At 35.9% G+C, this 21,226-nt stretch overlaps 1 pseudogene; it reads right to left on the bottom strand.

The window, feature by feature from the left end:
- Positions 1 to 658: 658 nt before the first annotated feature.
- Positions 659 to 21,226, bottom strand: part of LOC102490315 (nucleolar GTP-binding protein 2-like) — a 33,517-nt pseudogene continuing 12,949 nt past the window's right edge.

Here is a 21,226-nt window from a genome sequence, read left to right as displayed (position 1 = left end):
AACTGCTATACCATCTGCTGGCCCCATGAGACCTGAATCTTGATAATATTGTTTACTAATGTAAGCTAATGTATCTGCTCCACTTCTGGACTTGTTCATCGGTTCATCAAATAGTCATCAAAGCCCTTCTATGCACCAAGAACTGCTCTAAGTGCTGGGGATACAGAGTTAAAAAACTAGGAAAAATCTCTATGTAATGAAACTTACATTCAAGTAAGGGAGGCCAAACATTGAACAGAATAAACTAGTGAATGACATAGTGTACAAAAAGCTGTTAAGGAGCGTAATAAGAAAACAATTAAGCCAGCAAGGGCGTAATGTGTGCTAAGAGGTGAAAGGAATATGGCAGTCGTATATACGGTTATCAGGAAATACTAAGCCGAACAGGTAGCATTTTATTTAAGATAGTAAGATGTGAGAGGATAAAATTACCTAGTGCATTTTTCTTCCTGTTTACAGTTAGAGCATGCTTACTGATATTGAGATGGTGAATAAGTTACTCATATCTTCATAGGAACTAATAGATCCCTGCTTCTTCATAAGTGTGAATTTGCCTTTCTTGTCCTTTGGTATCATGGCCAATTCAAAAGACTTCTGTGAATTATTATCTTTGCCTAATTATGGACTGAGACAGACTCTGTTTTTCTCTATTTCTGAGTCAACTTCTTACTACTTCTGGACATTCAGATTCTAGTAAGGTGAAGAGATAGAGGACCTGCAGTAGACATTGAAGTGTGTGAGTTATATTTTCTGTGCCACTTTTGCCACAGTAACAGTGGCTTGCAACAAGCACTTCCTATGTTCTAGGTAGCATTCTAAACCCTTTGCATTTATTTTCTATTGCCATTTACTTTGTATTTCTATAATGATTCATATTAGTGTTAGTACCGTTTTTCTCATTAGAAAACTAAGGCCCAAAATCTTAACTTTGCAAAAGTCACAGAGTAAATGGTGAGCATTAATTCACAGTGAGGGATTAGATTCCAGAGTACTAGAAATTAGACACAAATTATTACTTATTACGTGAATACTAATAATTTTTATAGAGTTCATGGGAGAATGAATGATTGTGCATCTTGAGGGATTGAAAAGCCAATATATGACTGAAACTGATAGACTAAAGGATATAGAAACACAATAAATGGATGTAAATACCAGATATAGTGTGTGTGAAGGAGGAGGGTCTGAGGAAGGACATTTAAAAGAAAAATAGAGAGGCAAAGTATTAATGGGACAAAGTAATGTGGTATTATCTGTTGAAGATTTTTATAGTTTTATCAACTGGACTAGGGAGAAATGTTCACCTGTTGAAATATTCACTTTGCAAGCTAACTAATGTGATTGAATGTAAAAAAGAAAATGAAATTTAAAAAATGTTAAAAAAAAGAAATAAGGTAAATAAAACTATACCAGTTGCTTTCTCCAGTTTTGTTAGATTAACATTTGGAATGCCTTCACTATCCTGTCAAAATGACAAAGCACTTTTGTTGTACTTATGTTTAGCTTAAGAAAATGCCTCTTTATCTACAACACTACATAGTAAGAATAAAACAGTACCTATTTGTATAACATAAACAAAAAAGAAAGAAAAACCAATAAAAATCGTGAAGCCTAATGGTCCTTTAATACAGTATGTGTAAAGATTCATGTAAGAGTATGAATTGTGTGCATGCGAGAAATAGAAAAGCCCCTTCAGAGGGCTCAGTCATAGCTCTTTCTCCTGGCCTCCAGTCCTTTAGAATCCTGGTCATGTGCATATTTTCATGCCAACCAAGCCAAGGACTTGAACTATGGTTGGCATGTGGCTTCCAGCTCCACAGTCCAATGTGCTATTGACTGCACCACAGAGGCTGGTCCCATAAGCCACTTTTAAGACTAGTTGTGCTAAAACAAACACAAACAGGTAGTGGTCAATGGATATTATTATAAAAATTGCTTATTAATCTTTATTCTTCTAAATCAAGATAAAATGAAAGTTAAGAACTAATTATTTTAATTCAGTGGGCAGCTTAATGACATGAAAATTCCCCTTACATTTTCCAGTGATTTCTTAAGAGGAGTCATGGCAATCACAAAGCTGTAGGTCAGAATACATTTCATTAGCATACCTTAATCACCAACTTGTTTTTAAAAGAGACAGGCTTTATAGAGTGAAAGTTCACAAGAAAAAATCAGCTAGGTCATATCTGAAGTTGACTCTGGAAAAGAGAGTGAGATTGGCTCCTGGAGAAGGAACTTCAGATGGGAGAGTGGGTAAGAAGAATTGAGCTTCGTCTTGTTGGGTGAGGGTCTAGGAGTTGGAAGCAAATAAATAAATAAATAAATAAAAAATGTTTGAATGAACTCTAAGACATGTATGTAAACTATTTCTAAACCGTATGCAAACTATTGTTTCCCAGTATGGTAATAAGTTTTTTGGTTAATAACCACATAAAGGTTTAGATGATGAAATGAATTTGTGAAGACCTGAAGTAAGTCTTTAATTGACTGATTTGTATTATAAAATTTTACGTATGAAGGAACATTTTATGCTATTCTTCCTCCTAAAACATATTTATCCAAGGAGAAATCAGCCTTGTCTTTTCTTCTTCTACAGGGAATCTTTTAATATTGGGTTGCCATAGAATACATTTTAGAAAATTTTGAAGAGTAATAAATATGCCTGACCATATCTAGACTTAATACTGCATGTCCCAGAAAGTTCTACAGGACCTGGGGTAAGGATGGCTACTGTGGAAAGAGAAAAGTGTGAGCAGAATCATACCCATGCATGATCCTGGCATTAGGACTAGACTGATTTTTACAGGAGTCAGCTCTATTGGAGAATCCACCTTCAGGTAATCCACTGGCCCCACAGCCAGTGTCTTAAGAATAACATAACGTTTCTTGGTATTGGCTGAATACCTGGCAATCTGATCATTAGAACGTCTGTAAAGAAACTGAGACTACTCCAAACATATAAATGCCCACTTAACTTTGTGGAAGTTTATTTCCTTCCATGAGTGAGTGAGAATGAGAGCCAGATCATGGGCATGCGTGCCTGGTATGTTTAGAGAGGTAAGAAACGACTCAGAACCTTCTCATGTGGGAAAGCCTTTCAGAGTGTCAAATTACTGCCGTGCCACCATTTGACCCCTATATGCTCAATATGTTCTAATTAAATATTTCATATTTCAAATATTATGGTGCTCTGACCTGTTTGTCCCCGAGTTTCCTCATACCCTGTCTGCCTACGAGTACTTTGTCAGCTAACATTTGACTGTAAAACTTGAGGCTCCTTGGCACCTCTCTAGGGTTCTGCACATATTTCAGATTTTGCATTAGTGCTAGCCACTGTGGCAGTACATTTATGTCAATAGTTTTCTTTGTCCAAATTTTCTCCTTTGTGTATATTGTTCTCCTTTAAGGTAAAAACTATTTGGACATTTTCTGTTTTCTTTTTCTTTCTTTCTTCCTTCCTTCCTTTTCTCCTCTCTCTTTCTTCCTTATTATTTTTTTCTTCTTTCCCCTTTCTTCTTTCATCTTCTCCTTCTTCTTCTCTCTCTCTCTTTCTCTTTTTCTCTCTTTTTTTCCCCCTCTCTTTTAAGTGCCCCCCCCCCACACACACCAAAGGGCACATGCTCTTGCTGTAGAGAAACAGAGATAAAGAGAGGGAAAGTGAGAAATCACCTCCCCTTAAAGGGGATGGCCATGCCAAAAATCCCTTCTCCTTCTGTCTCCTCTCAGAATTTTGCATGCACAGGCAACTGGTGTGATTTTTAAGCTTCTGGGTCTGTGATTTGAACTGCTGTAGGTTATGTGGGAGTCCAGTGCCTTAACCACTATAACACCCGCTGGCCACTGGACATTTTCTTTTAAAAAAATGAATACTACACAAATGATATCTCACATTATTATTACTTTTACATTTTTAAGTTGATCAGTATTTTGTTTTAGGTTCTGAGTTAAGTAGTAGTATGGAAATAAGTTTAACTATCACATTACGTAGGTGGACCAATGGTTTTATCAAAAAGTGTTTGGTCATTAAAAAATAAACTTGATATTGTAAAAACAGCCATTTTGGGCCAGCCAATAGCCTAGTGGTTGAGCTACTACATGGCTGACCACGTGGTCTGAGTCCTAGACCTGACGTCTTGAGATACACACTGGGTGATGCATGTGCGTGCATTCCCAAAATCCCAAAAGAGAGAGAAATGGAGGAGAAGGGACTGCAGCGTGACCATGTCCTATGAGGGGAGGTCTCTCTCTCTCTCTCTCTCTTTGGTGAGCATACACCTGTTCTGGCAAAGTAAATAAATATATAAATACATATATTTCAATTAAATATATATATTTCAAATTAAAAGATATAAACATATATTGTTTGGAAAAAAAGTATATATATATTACAGATATGTATATATAAATCTATATTTCAATTATAACATATATATTTCAAATTTTAAAAATAGATAAATTTATATATTTCAATTATTTGAAGGAAAGTATGAGAACCTAAACTATGGAAAATTGATAAACATGCACTGTGATACAGATGACTAGCAATACATTTATTTAGTTTATGTGTACATACATGTGTGGACTTCAGAAAGTTTGTGGGAGAATGGAATGAAAGCATGAATTTATGTTGGTGCAAATACTTTGAAAGTTTACACATAACTTTTTTGCAATATGCTTTTCTGTGAACTTTTTTAAGACTACTGGTATAGATTTTATTCATATATTTTTATCAAGCCTGCCAGGTATGTTCATTGACACCTCCTTACAAACAGAAGAGTAGTTGTCTCCCATGTGAATTATCATTGTAGAGTCTTAGCCCACGTGATGGATGTTTAGATCCTTCAGGAGAAAGGGCTTAAAACAATTATTATTTTTTTTAATTTGCTAGAGGCTGGGTATGCTTGTTAGAGAAAGAAAGAGAGGAAAAGTGATAAAGGACACTTTCAGGAGAATGGTTACACTACATCTCTTCTCTCTCTCTCCCCTTGAAATCCTGGGCATGCACGCACATGTGCCCATCATGTTTCTCAAGCTGCTGGCTCCAGCACTTGAATTGTATAATCAGTCATGTGGTTTCCAGCTGCCCCAACCACCATACCATGGACCGACCCAGAAAGGACTTTTAGGTACTTGTACAGGTGTTCTTCAGCTGAGATCTAGACCATGGGATCCTAATTCCAAGTTTTGCATGCATGTATTTTACCTTTTCCAGTAGCAACGTCTCGGGCTTTGGTGTGAGTCTTGATAGTCAAGAGAAGCAAAGGAGGAAAGGGAATGTTTTTGTGCTCCACAAGACATGCTGAGCTGTGGAATTCTCGGTGTCTTGACACTGAGTTGCGTCTACTGGACTGCTGATTCTAAAGCAGTTTGGAGGATATAGCCTTGTTACTTCCACAAACACATGATCTTGTAAATAAAATGGATGTGAACATTTCTTATAGGCTCAGTTAAGTTACCTATTAGTCTTGGGTCCTAGCTGACCTGAATGTGTATGCACACATCTGTGAGGGCATGCATGCGTGTGTGTGTGTGTGTGTGTGTGTTTGCAACAATGAACCTCTCAGTAGACACTTTTACAATATCAGAATACCAGAGTTAGATAAGTTAGAAGGAATCCTTCCATTCATTTATCCATTAGCATTTACAAACTGAAGTTAGGATTTTTTTAGCAGATTAAATGGGAAAAAAAGTTCATAGCTCTAAGATTTCTTGGGGAGGGGGAAATATATCAAAAGGTTTTAGAGTGTATTTAAAACCATCAGTCCCAACTGATTCGCAAATTAAGGACAATTTTGCTAACAATCATGAAAAGTAGCAAAAATAGTTTAGATTCTGGCATTTAAACACACACGTGTACATGTGCATATACACATTTTCACACCCACAAATAAGATGGCTTGCTGCATTTGCTGCTTTTAAGCCTCTAGTAGCTATTGGACACATTTATTATAGGGATAGAGAGTGTGACTCATGCTTGAATTATGTTAGGGTTCTTTGCTAGAACAAGGAACTGTGAAATCTTTATCTGGTCTACTTCAAGGAGAAAATGATTTTCCTCAGAGGTCTTCATTAGACATTGAGTAGTGTGGAAGAGATTAAAGCCATGAAAGCAGCTAATTTAACTTTCTAAAAATATTCTTAGAGCATAATTTCCCCAAGTAATTGTCGTCTTGTGTTTGGCTTGAGGGAGAGATGGGATGGAGTGTTAAATGCAAAACTTCAAGTCTCTCCACAGTGCTGGACATCTGCATCTTCCTGGCTGCTGATCTGGCTCTCTCTGTTTAGTAAGCGCCTGACACTTCCAGTGATTCTCATAGTAAACTTTTTTGCTGGCTCATCATGAAAGAAGAATAAAAACAAAGGACACTAAGGCTGAAAGGGGTGGTTTCCTTTGGTTTGCCTCAGTCAAAACATCCCATGACCTTCATCTTCCACTCTCATCATACTGGCCTTCCAGAGCACAGCACGTGGAGGATTTGTGAGGACCATTTTAATCTAGATCAGTCTGCTCGAGAATAAGTACTAAGGATGTGCACTTAAAAGAGTGCAGTAAAGACAAGAGAGTCTCGCAGAAGTTCATGGGACAAAGTCAGGAACTACCCAGTCCTGCTAGGTTGAATTTATATTTTGTTTTTAAAACAGTTTAATTCCACCGAGCCGGATTGCCTAGTGTATAACCTGCTATCGTGTGCAGTAGGTATTATCTGCTGGCATGCTCGTGGTCACCATAGAGAATCACCAAGACACTGACCACACTAGTAGCACTTAACCTAACTTTGGAATTTATGGTTTTACTGTTAAATGACTAGAAAATGTTGAAAGTTTGTCTGTAAAAGAGAACTCATTATACTAAAATTATTAGTCACAAGGCACTGTGAAAAGAAATTCACTTCATGCATCGTTTATCCAGTGCCTACCTCACACAATGTATGACAGGTGCTAAAGCGCTTTTCAGTAAACTCCAACCTCAGTCAGCCTGGACAGGAGGCAGCACGGAGGCACATAGGCACATAAGTTAGTGCTCAATCCTCTAACCCAGATCCATGCCCTGTTACAGGATGGAGCAAGTCTGTTTATCATGGGGGGATGTGATAACGGACTGTGGAAAAAACGGTTTGGGTCATGAGAAGTCAAAGGGAAACATCCTTATTTCCATTTAGGACACAGTCTCTTAAACTTCTGCCCTGCACGCAGACTCACAAGTGCCATAGTCTGTAAATGGATGGTTTGGATTGGGAGAGAAAGGAAGCAAGCATAATACTGCACTTATTCACTTATTGCAAATTCTTATTTTTGTACCCAGATATTCTAGGTACTATTCTAGATCTTGAGGATAAAGGAATGATAATAAATATTTCCACGAACTTTTCCCAGGTGATGGTGCGGAGATAAAACGTGATGTTCTGTGAGGCAGAGACATCTGGGAACTTTCGGGATTTGCTTCTGGAGACTTCCTTGAGTATGCTGGGCACATCAGTGCCCATGATCTGGGCTGGCTGAGGCTGAGGGAGGGTCATGGCATGAGGACTCTAGCGGATGCTGTCCTTTTCTCTCTTGCTTTGTTGTCTCTCTTACTTTGTTGGCTCTCTTGCTTATGGAAGACATATACAAACTTGAAAAAAAAGTTGACATAGAGCTTGCATGCTAGTACAAATAGTCACTCTTCTGAGCACAACCTAACCATTTAATGCCCATAAAAAATCTATGCAGAAAATCCTATAAACCCCATTGTATAGTTGAGGAGACTAAGGCTTGAGAAAACAGGATCTATATCCATGCAGTGATTTCTTACTGTTTTGCTGTCCTGTAAGTGGATAATCTGAATGGAAAAGCATGTTTGGAAGCAACGGGGACAGAACATTAGGAAGGGAGGAAACAACATTGCCTGCTGAATGTAATGGGCACTGTTAGGTGCCCATGCAGATGATCTCATTTTTGTCCTGTAATATCTAACAATTGAGGCTAAACAGCTTAACAGTTGGTTAAAGGTGACAAACAGTTAAGTGAAAGAATCAGATATTGTCAGATTCCAAAGGCTCATAGTTTTTTCTTTAAAATATTCTGCCTTGAAAGAGGGGGGGAAAAAAACCCGAGCATTCCAATATCTATTTTTATTTTTCTTTCATTCCCCCTCCCCCAATTTTTTGCCAGAGGGCATGTGTACTCACAGGAGAGACGTGTAGAAAGACAAAGTGAGAAATCACGCCCTCCCCCGGGGGGATGACTATACCAAATTCTCCTCTCCTCCATTCTTCTGTCAAGATTTGGCACACACATGCACACATGCCTGGAAAGATTTTTCAAGTTGCTAGGTCCAGGATTCAAACCATGGTCAACCATGTGTAAGTCCAATGTGTCAACTACCACACTACCTGCTGGTCCCCAAATGCCTTTTTTCAAATTTGCATCAAAAGTTTATTCCATTTTTTTAAAAAAAAAATTAAAACTGTATCTAGCTAGTATCTCAGAGCTACTTTCAGATTTAGTGACTTAGTGAATGAAATTAGTAGGAATTGGGTTGTCAGAAAAGTCAAAATGCATTTTTGCATAGGAAAACAGAAAACATACATTATGACTTTTCTGACAGCCTAATATTTCTGCTCCTAAAAAAGAAAAAAAAGTGCTCACATACAACATGTTTTGGCAAGGTTTTTCACATCCCTTTTTATTTTTTGAAGATAAAAAGCTGTGTGGCAATATCATTTGAAAGAATTTCACATCCTATTTCACAGAAATTTTTAGTCTTTGAGAGTAAAAACTATCAAAATATGAGTTTGTTAAATTAAAAATTGTCTAATAACAGGACATAACAAAATATTTTTGTGTTTTAAGTTTTCCCCACTCACCACCACATGGTGACAGATGCAATCACCTACCTGGGATAATCTACTTGGCCCTGTTTCTGCTTGCTGACGAAAGAGCTCAGTCTTCTGAGTTTCTTGGAAATTCCCCTCTCTCAGATTGCTCCATACATGCAGATGATCAAGTCTGCTTCCCACTTCCAGCCCAGCGTCTTCTGGGTGCCGATGTCCACCAGATTTCTCCAAGCTTGACGGCAGATAGAATACTGGGGACCCTGGTATGTTAAAGCTGCTCAGATATCTGCTTTCAATGGGAAAGACATCTTTGAGCACTTCTGATATCTCGTTTAAGATGTCAGTGAAGATGCTCTTTGCACTTACTTCCCACAGGTCTCAGATGAGAGTCCAGTGGGTAAAAACAACCAAAAAATCTAAGAAAGAGATACTAGATGTACTCAGATCTCCCCTCATCTCCAGTAACCAGGGATTTCTTTCTTTCTTTCTTTCTTTCTTCCTTCCTTCCTTTCTTTCTTTCTTTCTTTCTTTCTTTCTTTCTTTCTTTCTTTCTTTCTTTCTTTCTTTCTTTCTTTCTTTCTTTCTTTCTTTCTTTCTTTCTTTCTTTCTTTCTTTCTTTCTTTCTTTCTTTCTTTCTTTCTTTCTTTCTTTCTTTCTTTCTTTCTTTCTCTTTCTTTTTTTTTAAAATTGTCCTGGGGCATGTACAATTGTCAAAAAGGCACAGAGAGAAGGAGAGGGAGAGGGACAAAGCACCTTTCCAGGGAGGTGGTCAGGCTGCAATCCCTTCTTCTCCATTTTTTTATCCTGCTAGGGTTTGGGGAATGAAGGTATGTGTGTCAAGCATATCTTTTAGGCCACTGTATCTGGGATTTGAATTGCACAGTCAACCATGTGAGGTCTGACTCCTTTAACCACTAGGTTGTGGAGTTGGTCCACCAAGGCTTTCTTTCGAAGAGAGATTTTTGCTATAGGGCATGTGCACTCACTGGAGAGACAGAGACAGAAAGTGAGAAGCCCTCCCCAACTCCCACCAGCAGGATGGCCATTCCACACTCCCTTCTCCTCCAATCTCCTCTCAGGATTTTAGGCATGCGTGCACATGTACCCTGCATGAATTTTAAATAAATACACATGGAAATAAACCCCAAAGCTTATAGCCAACTGATTTTTGATAAAGGATACCAGTCGATCCACTGGGAAAAGGAAAACCTTTTTAGTAAATGGTGCTGTAAAAACTGGGTATCCACCTGCAGAAAGATGAATCTGAATTCCCATCTTTCACCATTAATAAAAATCAGTTTACGCTGGGCATGTGTGCATGTGTGCCCAAGATCCCAAGAGGAAAATAGAGGAGAAGGGATTGTGGTGTGGCCATCCCTCAGGGGTGATTTCTCACTTTCTGTCTCTCTGTCTCTCTCTGTCTTTCTGGTGAGCACACACTCCCTATACCAAAAACCTCTCCAAAAAGAAAGAGAAGTTTCTTCAAAGCAAAAGATACAGTTATTAATGTGAATCAGCACCCCTCAGAATGGTAGAATATTTTTGTAAACTATGCATCACATAAGGGACTGATAACCAGAATACTCAAAGAACTCAAGTGGCTTACCCCCAAAAAATGATTAACCCAGTTAAAAGACAGGAAAATGAGCTGAACAAAAATCTCTCTAAGGAAGACATACGAACAACCAAAAAGCATATGAGCAAATGTTCAACATCCCTCACCATAAGGAAGATACAGATTAAAACCACAATGAGATATCACCTAACCCCTGTCAGAATAACAAAGATTAAAAATACAAAAAGTGATAAGTGTTAGTGGGATGTGGTGAAAGGGGAACTCTCCTACACTGTTGGTGGGAATGTAAACTGGTTCGGCCACTGTGGAAAACAATATGGAAGTTTTTCAAAGATCTACAAATAGTATTACCATTTGATCCAGCAATCCCATTTCTGGGTATCTACCCAAAGAACAGGATAATGCTCAGTCAGAAAAGCACTTGCACATCAGTGTTTATTGCAGCATTACTCACTATTGCTAAGACATGGAATCAACCCAAATGTCCACACACATGAATGGATGGAAAAAGTGTGACATATATACTCTACGGAATACTACTCAGCCATAAAAAACAAGACTCTGGTATTCTACGGAAAGTGGTCAAATATGGAGGCTCTATGGCTGAGTGAACCCAGGATATGAAAGATATTTTATGTATCCATTAATACATACCATCTATCCACACTTTATGGTAAAGATTGAAATATTGGAGGGCATAAAAGTAGTGAAAATAGTTATAAATGCTGAAGACAGTGTGGAATGGGGCAGGGGAAGAAGGGAAGAATACAGAGAAGGATAGCAAGTGAACAAATAGGTATGATTGTTGTAGGACACAGAAATGGTTTATTACCTCTTGATGATAACATATATAGTATTCTCAACTGGACTGGTCTGAGAAGTATTTCATGTTGGGTAAATTATCTATACAAGACAAATGATATATAGTGATTCAATCTGTAAAAAAATAATGAGCATAAATAATAATAATCTGAAAAAAAATGATGAAAAGCTATTTGATGATGATAATATGGATAGTAATGTCTTTACAAATATGCACGGTAATTGTGCTGGAAAAAGAAATGTAATACAATGTAAAGATATATGTTATTTAATGTAATATAAAAAAGATTATAATAAAAGTTTTTAAAAAGAATGTGCGTCTGTGATTGTATATATGTGTGTGTTTAATTAATTTTTGCAGTTTCTTTCTTTCTTTCATAAGGGACACATCCAAAGAGAGAGGTAAAGAAATAGGCACCGCCAACAGGGTCTTCACACCGTGTTCCACCCCAGCTTCAGCCACCCCTGGATCAAGGGCACATGCATATACCCAGAATGTTTAGAGAGGTCTCTAGGCGTGAACTTGGAACCTTCCCATGTGTGTCAGGCTTGCAGGGTATTGCATTACTGTGGAGTCACTGGCTCCAAGAGTGTGTTTTCTCTATGCCTTCCCTTCTGTCAATTTAGAGGAAAATTAGGCTACAAGTGATGTAAAAGCCCTAAAATGGAACTCATCAGGTCTCTGAAACAGTCAGTAAAGAGAAGAAGCCTTCCAGGAATACTCAGGTCAGACTGCCATATAACTAAGAAATAAACTTCCACTGCAGCCTTTGAAATGTCAGAGTTTATTGTAATGTGACTAATGTTATCTAACCCAAACAAAATTAAACATATCTCAGTAAATAATTATCATTATGTGATAGGTACAACTACTCTAAACAAGTTTTGTTAAGGGACCAGCAGATGGCATAATGGGTATGTCGCTGGACTCCCATGTCGTCAGCTGGAGTTCACGTCCTGGACCCAATGGCTTAAACTCACACCATTCAAGAGGAGAATGGAGGAGAAGGGATTGCAGCATGACCATCCCCCCGGGGGATGATTTCTTGCTTTCTGTCTCTCTGTCTCTCTGGTGAGTGCATGTGCCTTATAGCAAAAACCTCTCAAAAAAATGTTTTGTTATGAGTGAAATTAAGACTAAATTATTTTAAAACTTGTAAATATTGCATAAACTAAATGCGTGTTTTCTTTTAAAAAAGATATTATGGATAAAATGGTTACTTTTCATTAGCAGATACAATTTGTGGGTAAAACCCTATATAGTTATGCAGGTATTATTTTACTTTTTAAAGAAATCGCAGGTAACAAGGATACCAAAGGGTGTCTGTGCTCACCAGAGGGAGACAGAGAGAGAGAAAGCACCTCCTGATAGGGTTTGGCCATATTGCCATCTCCTCTTTCTCTTTCTTTTTCCTTCCTTCCTTTCTTTCTTTCTCTTTCTTTCTTTCTTTCTTTCTTTCTTTCTTTCTTTCTTTCTTTCTTTCTTTCTTTCTTTCTTTCCTTTCTCTCTTTATTTCTCTCTTTATTTATTACTTTTTCTTTCTTTCTTTTTTTTTTAAGAGGTTTTTGTCTTAGGGTGTTTGTGCTTGGGTGGGGAGAGAGAGACAGCGAGGGGGGAATGGCTACATCACAATCCCTCATCCTCCATTCTCCTCTTGGGACTTTGGGTATGTACACACAAACACAAACACATACATATGCCCAGCATGACTTTCAAGCCATTGGGTCCAGGACTTGAACTGTGGTTGGTCATGTGGGAGTTCAACAATGTAACCACTATAACATCTCCTGGCCCCCCAAGGATACTTTTCTGATAGCTGATATAATCACAAAGATACTTTTCTGATAGCTGATATAATCACAAAGATACTTTTCTGATAGTTGATACAATTTATAGATGACTCTTTGGTGACTTCTACAGGTATCCTTATACAGGTATAACTCATTGTGTTTTTTAAGCTATTGTTTTTTAAGCCATTGAGACTGGGATTTGAATCATGCAGATATCCATGCAGAATCTGGAGTTCTATACACAGTGCTTAGCTGCTGCTGTATGGGTAGACCTTCTCTTAGCAATTTAAATATACAATATATTACTAATTATGGTCACCACACTGGTCAAGAGATTCTCAGAACTTATTTCTCCTGTTTAACTTAATGAAATACGTACACTTTAACCAACATGTTCCCCATTTCTTATTCCATACCCATTCTTACAGCTCCTGATAATTGCCATTCTCTTCCTTTCTTCTTATTTCACTAAGCATGATGTCCTCCAATTTCACCCACTTTGTTGCAAATGACAGGATTTCCTTTTTGTAAGCTGAGTAGTATTCTATTGTGTGTACCAGTTTCTTTATCCATTCATTTGTTGATGGAGATTTGTTGTTTCTATATCTTGGATATTGCGAATAATGCTACAATGAATGTGGGAGTGCAGATACAACATACTGATATAACTTCCTTTGGATATACTAAAGGGCTTCAACAAGTTCACTTAAAAAATAGAATTAAAGTACAAGTTTATTTCGGTACAAAAACTTTTGAAATCCATGCATAGTTTTTTTTTTTTTTCATAATATGCATTTTCTGTGAACTTTTAAAAGATTGTTTTATACCCAGAAGTGAGATTGCTGAAGAATAATAAGTTCTAGTTTCAATTTTTTTCAGGAATTGCCATATTATTTTAGTACAAAGGTTATACTAATTTATACTTCCACCAACCGTGTGCAAAGGTCTTCGTTTTTCTACATTCTCACCGATATTTATTTATTTACATTATTATTATTTTTTAATTGCCAAAGGGTGTCCGTGCTCACCAGGGGGAGACAGAGAGAGAAAGCACCTTCTGATGAGGTTTGGCCACATTGCAATCTCTTTCTCTATTTCTCTATCTTGGGGTTTTGGGCACATGGGACACACATTTACCGCCAGTATGTTTTTCAAGCTTCTAGAGCCAGAATTCAAACCACAATTGGTCATGTAGATCCAGCTTCCTTAACCACTAGAATACAGGGTTTGCTCTATCTATAATATTTGTTTATTTGATAACGACCATTCTTAGTCATGCAAGGTAATATCTTCTTTTCATTTAAATTTGCATTTCCCTGATGATTAGTGAGGCCAAAGACATTTTTATATACCTATTGATCTTTTGTTTGTCTTCTTTTGAGAATATCTATTCAGATCTTTGCCTATTTTTGTTGAAACTGGGTTCTTTGTTTTCTCGCTATTGACTGTTTTGAATTCCTTATGTATTCTGAATATTGACTTCTTACCAGTGTACATTTTGCAAATATTTTCTCCCACTCTGTAGGTTGTCTGTTTACTCTGTTGATTGTTTTCTTAGCTGTGCAGACATTTTTTAGTTCGATTCAAACCCACTTGCCTATTTTTGCTTTTGTTACCTTTGCTTTGGGGGTTTCTGGTTATGCTTAAAAGTGATCCCAGCATCTTGTATATATTCATGTCATTTGAGTTTACATGCACATTCTCAGTTATAGTGGACAAGAACCAGGATCAAGAGATAGAGATCTAGATAAACATTTCCTGTCTCTGAGACTTGGATGATTTACTTCTTAGAGTCTCAGGTTCCCTATTTACAATATGAGGACAGTAATACTTGGGCTTTAAGAGTTTCATGAAAGTAAAATGAGTTAATCCACATGAAACTATCTTTTAATCTGTAAAGAAAATTTGAAATGTTATTTCTTGTTTATATTTACTAAACTTTGGGATTTATGACAAAAAGAAAAACTCATAAGAAAGCATAACTTAAATTCTTCAGAAATTCACTTTTTGCAGTAATGCCTGAATATGTATACATTTTTAAGTATGTCTGAGTTTCTTTGAATTTTTTGCTTTCTACTGTGGGTTAAAGCAAAAGACAAATTAGTCATCGGAGATTGTCCATACAATCCACTCTTGTAGGTCAAGATAGAGACATTTTAATGGAGAAAAGATATCATTTGTTTACAAACACTTTAGTTAACTGAAGAGACTATGCATATCCAACTAAACTTAGAGCTTCCAGAGGTCAATGTGCATAGGAGAAAAATTAAGTAATCATCAGAATTAATCATACCGACGCCTGTTTGTCTGAAATTTTTTAGAATATTGTGGGAAGCTAACAGCAGGAAAATTTGGCAAGCAATTTGGAATGTGTATGTGGATGTGTGTGCGTGTGTGTGCGTGCATGTGTGTGTATTTTATAAAATATGGCCCTTAGATTTACAGTTGAGCCTTGGCCCAAACCCCATTCTCCAGAGTTTGGGCAAACAATGTTTTCAAGTACTAAATATGCCAGGCACCAATTTGTGAAAAGAAAGAGAACTGTGATAAATTTAGTATTCATACATGTGAAATTTTTGAAACTTGTCAACCAGAAAATAACTGTACTAAATAGTTCATAAAAGTTTATATTTGGTAGTAGAATTTAGGTAGAAGAGATGTAATTTCTCTAAGTAAATGTGTAATGCAATTTAGTAATTGAATGCTTTTCTATGTCTTACTCTATGTGGATGTCAGGTAGGACACAATCTCCAGGTGTCTTCGGGAGTCATAAGACAGAGTTCATGCCTGTACATCATAGATCAAAGCACAGAATTTCTATTCCAAATCTGATTAAAAAGTATAGCCTAGAGGGACCAACAGAAGGTGTAATGATTATGTCTCTGGACTCCCGCATAGTCAACCGTGGTTCAAGTCCTGGACCTGGTGGCTTAAAACTCACACCAGGTTATTGTGTGTGCATGCCCAAAAATCCCAAGAAGAGATTGGAGGAGACGGGATTTGTGGTGTGGTCTTCCCCCCTGGTGGTGGGGGGGGATTTCTCACTTTCTGTCTCTCTCACTGTGTCTCTAGCAAGCACACATGCCCTATAGTAAAAATCTCTCAAAAAAGAAAAGAAAGTATAGCCTAGAAACAAATACTAGAGTTACGATCAGCACTGGAGATCACAAATCTTTCTGTAGTACAAGTTTTCATTTTAACAGATATTGAAGATACAATAATGATGTAAGAATGTTGTATTGAATTTTGATAAGAAAACATAAGTCTCAAACATTCCATGAATCGTTACAATTACTTAAGATCTCCTTCTATAGAGGTGCTTAAATGAAGAATTAAAAGTTTAATATCCCATGGAGATGATCTTTTAGAAGAAAATTTTTGTACAAAAAATGACAGGAATCCCCTCAAAACATTTGAATATTCTATAGCATTTAGAAGATTATTTGCATTTCCTATAATTAAAATGATCTTATTGTCATCTCTTATGAAAATGTAGAGAATGAAAAGAGTTTATTCCTCTTATTCCTAGCTATAGTGGGATTATGGAAGGCTTGAATCTAAAGCAATAGAAAACAGCTGCTTTGCTATCACAGGTGATTTCAAATTCAGTAAGACCTTGTGTTGTTTTGTCTAATCTTTCTTTTATTCTTATAATTAGACCATATTTTTTCATCTTCTAATCATCCTCATAGTTCTTCTCTAAACTTCCTTCAAATTCTCAAATTTTGTGGTAAGTTGTGCAGCCCAAAACTAAACCTAAAAGTTATTTAGTCTTCTGTGGTTAAAAGTTTGTGTTTATTTTAACAGTCATGGTGACATCGGAATATTTTGAGTATAATTTCTTAAGTTTAGGGTGCTATCAGGAAGATGTGACATTCTAATAGGAACCCAATGCAAGTATATAGGATTTACTGTAATTTACTCTTTTGGATATAATAATGAAATAACAATATTTCTTTGATAATATTAAGGGAATGGTTAGCTTGATTTGGATATTGACATATGCAGATGTACTTAAAGATTATTTACTAGCATTTTTGTCTGATAATAAACTGGGCTTTTCTTAAAAGACTTTTATATAGTTAGGGTGATTGAACAATTCATTTAGAAGTAAAAATGGATTTCAGAATTTAGTAGTAGAAATGAATAGCATAGTTGTCATTTCAAATTCTGTTTGAATGACTGACTTCTATTGAAGGTGTTTGTGTGAGCAATGATGCATTATACTGATATATAAAAATAGGCAATTCGGTTCTTTGGGGCATATTTTTCAGAACTCAAAAGCATTCAATTTCTAAATTACACTACATGTTCACCATATAAACACAATTTATCTCTTGACTTTAAAGCCTAACATTTTAAGTTTTTTTGAAATGCTGTTGCCTTGAGGGAAAGTGGCAGAAATAGGTAGAGGTCACAGAGATAAATTTTAGATGTATTTTAGAATTATTTGTTGGAAAGACGATTTCCAAGAACAAAAGATATTTCTAAGAAAAGATCCTTTAAATCCTGTAATGATGTATATTTACAATGTATTCTTTTTAACTTTAAGAAAGACTAGTTCAAGTGTATATTCAAACTACAGGTGTTTCAGTTCAAAAGATCTACCTACGTTTACCACACATGAGGTTAGCAAATGTCATAGGTTCAAGGTGTTTTTTATGACAATAATTTTTTTGATCTGTTCAACAGTTACATGGCAAAGTCAGGATTAGAAATCCAGTGTTTGGGGCTGGCCCCATGGCATAGGGGTTAAGGGGAGCCATATCCCACATGGTCTGCTGTAATTTGAATCCCAGCTCTAGTGGCATGCTGGGCAACTGTGCACACATGCCCCGACAATATGGAAAATGGAGGAAAGAGATTTCGGTGTGACTATGCTCCAATGAGTGATGCTTTTTCCCTCTCCCTTTCCTCTGTTTCCTGTCTCTGTGGTGAGTGCATGTGCCCACTAGCAACAGAAAGAGAGAAGAAGGAGAGAAGAGAAGGGAAGGGCAGGGCAAAGCAGGGGAGGGGAGAGGAAAGGAGAGGAGTTCCAGAATTTTTACAATTACGCTATACTAAATGCTTTTATGGAGATTACAAATAAAAGATTTTAAAAAAAAATAGTGACAGTTATTGTTTAATTTTGTTTGTTTCTTTTTGGAGAAAACAATTCTTCCTTTGTTGATGTGGATAAGGTTAATAGATACAGAGTAAAAACACCAAAAAATGTTCATAGAACTTTTGTTATTAAAAAAAAAAAAAGAGAAGCAAATTTATGTATCCTTTTGTGTTCAAGTCCTGTTACTTCTTTGAAGTGTCACTTGAACTGATTTAGAACACTCTCTAATTTCTGCTCCCAGATTCGGACTCTTTCAGCCTCCTGTCCAGTTTGTTGTGGTAATGCTTTGACTATGCTTTCTCCTCTAGTCCTTGGCCAATAATCTTTTGAACCTTCTATGCAAGTGTTGCTTTTATGTAATTATTTATAATCTTTGCTCTTCATTTCACTAATCTGCTCTCCATTTCTGTAATTTTATCTTTTCAATAATGTTATATAGGGAGAATCATATCATTTATAACTTTTTAGGATTTTTTTTTCCTCTGAAGATCTACTCAAGTTGTCGCATGTATTAATAGTGTATTCCTTATCATTGCCAAGTAGTAGTTCACACAGTTTGTTTAACCATTCACCTGTTAAAGACAATGGATTGTTTCTACTCTGGGGTTGTTACAAACAGTGCTGCTATAAACGTTTGTATAAATTTTTGTGTAAATTTAAGACTTTATTTCTCTAGGATAAATGCCCAGAAATGCAATTATTATAGGGTAGTTGAATGTTTATTTTCTTTGGAAACTGTGAAACTGTTTCCAGAATGGCCATACAATTTTACATCCCCACCAGAGACATAAGTAATCCAGTTTCTTCATATTCTCACCAGCATTTAGTGTGGTCACTAAAATAAATTTAGAAATTGTATTTATTCTGATAAGCATATATTCTGATATTTTATTATTTTAATTGGCACTTTCTTAGTAGCTAATAATATTTATCATGTTTCATGGACTTGTCATTTATACATCCACCATGATGAAATATCTGTGTCTTTTGTGAGTTTCATAATTGTACTCTGTGTTTAATTGCTGTTTAGTTTTGAGAGTTGTTTTTACATATTTAAATACTTATCCTTTCACTTAACACATGACTGCAAAATATGTTTCCTCAGTCTGCAGCTTGTCTTTTCATTCTCTTCACAGGGTCTGATGTAAACATTTTTAATATTCAAAGAGTTCAATCATTGTCCTTTTTCTTTATGTGTTATCATTTTTATTTCAAGTTTAAAAACTTTACCTGGTCTTAGATTCCAAAAATCTTATATGGTTATTTTTAAAAGTTTTATACATTTATATTTTATATTTAAGACTAATATCTCCTTAGAATTAATTCTTATATAAGTGTCAAGGTTTAAGCCAAAGCTTTTTTCTTGCCTGTACTATTGCAACAGGCCAATCGTTCCAGCACCATGTTTTGGAAAAACTATTCTTCCTACATTGAATTGCTTTTGCACCTTTGTCAAAAAAAAGTTGGGTACAATAAATTAGTCATTTTTTTACTCTTTCATCAGCATTTTGTAGTTTTTATCACGGAAGTGATACAATTACATGAAACTATTTTATTTTCTTAATGATACATAGAATTGAATTACATGAAACTATTTTATTTTCTTGATTATACATAGAATACTATTTTAATTCTTTTCATTATTTATTTTTGTATATATAAATGCAACTGATCTGTCCGTGTTTGTCTTATATTTTGTGACATTTCAATACTCACTGTTTAGTTCTCAGACAGTTTTTCATATTCTTTGGGATTTTCTGTTTAAATAATTATGTCATCTGTTTATGGCAAAGTTTTATCTCTGCTCAAATTTTTCATTGTATTTTCAAAATTCTGTTTACCTTATTTTTATTTCTAATGGACACATAATAATAGTACATATTTATGGGCACAGTGTGATTTGATTTTTTAAACTCACGTGTAGGTGCCTTTGTGGTAAGGTATTAAGAACTGACCAGACGAAGTTCTGGAGCACTCATGACATTCAGTTTTTTGACTTGGCTGGTGGTCATGGAGGAATAACCTCTTTGGAAGAAGTCATTGAATTGTACTTATGACTTATACTCTTTCATGGGGCATGTCATGTAATAAAGTTTGAAAAATAAAAGTAGACATTTAAATATTTAAAAAAAAAAGAAAAAAGAAGCCACAGGCCTTCCCTGCAGAAAAGTATCTAAATAACTAATAGATTTACAATTCTTCTTCTTGTATCTAAATAACCAATAGATTTACAATTGTTTTTCTTCTACCCTCTACTCCAATTTCCTACCCTACATCCTTCTTTTTTTTTTCTTTTTTAAATTTACATTTAATCACATATCTTTATGGTGTACATTTCTTTTTCTAGCACAAATACCATGCATGTCAATCAAGACACAGATATTACTATATAAATTATCATCAGCAAATAGCTTCTTATTTTATTATTAATTAAGCATATTTTTACTTGTTTTTTCCTTCCCCTTTCTTCCTAATCCTTTCCCCCCTCTCCCTTCCATACTATTTTTTTCTTCAAATTTTATTGATTCACAAAAGATCTTAAACTGAAAATATGGACAAAGCTAGAATGCCTCTTTAGATTTGGAAATTTTCCTTCCAGGATTTCATAGACTAGATTATCAATGCCCTTATTAGTTTCTTCACTTTCTAATGATCCGGATGTTTTGGTGTCTAGTGATATCTAGTATTATTCATATATTATTCTCATTTTTTTGGTTATTTTCTCAGTCTTTTTGGTGAATTTTTCTAGATCAGAAGTTCTGTCTTCTACATCTGATATTTCATCTTCTGCATGATCTAATCTGTTTTTAATACTTTCAAGGAAGGTTTTGAGTTCCTGTATTATAGCCTTCATTTCTAACAGTTCTGTTTGATTCTTTTTTATGGTGTATATTTCCTCTTTCAGATTGTGCAAGAACTTCCCCACCTCCTGGAACTTATTGTATCTTTTCTCCTGCATCTTCTGAAGTCTATTGTCTCTCTTCTCTTGTATCTCTGTTAGCTTTGTCACTATGAATATTCTGGTTTTTTTTTTTTTTTTTTTTGGAGAGGTTTTTGCCATAGGGCCCTTGCGCTCACCAGACACAGAGAGACAGAAAGCGAGAAATCACCCCCCCC

This window comes from Tupaia chinensis, unplaced genomic scaffold (genome assembly GCF_000334495.1).
Source record: "Tupaia chinensis unplaced genomic scaffold, TupChi_1.0 Scaffold144031_1, whole genome shotgun sequence".
NCBI classification, from domain to species: Eukaryota; Metazoa; Chordata; class Mammalia; order Scandentia; family Tupaiidae; genus Tupaia; species Tupaia belangeri.
Note: the sequence above shows the minus strand (reverse complement) of the source record. Positions and strands in the feature narration are given on the sequence as shown.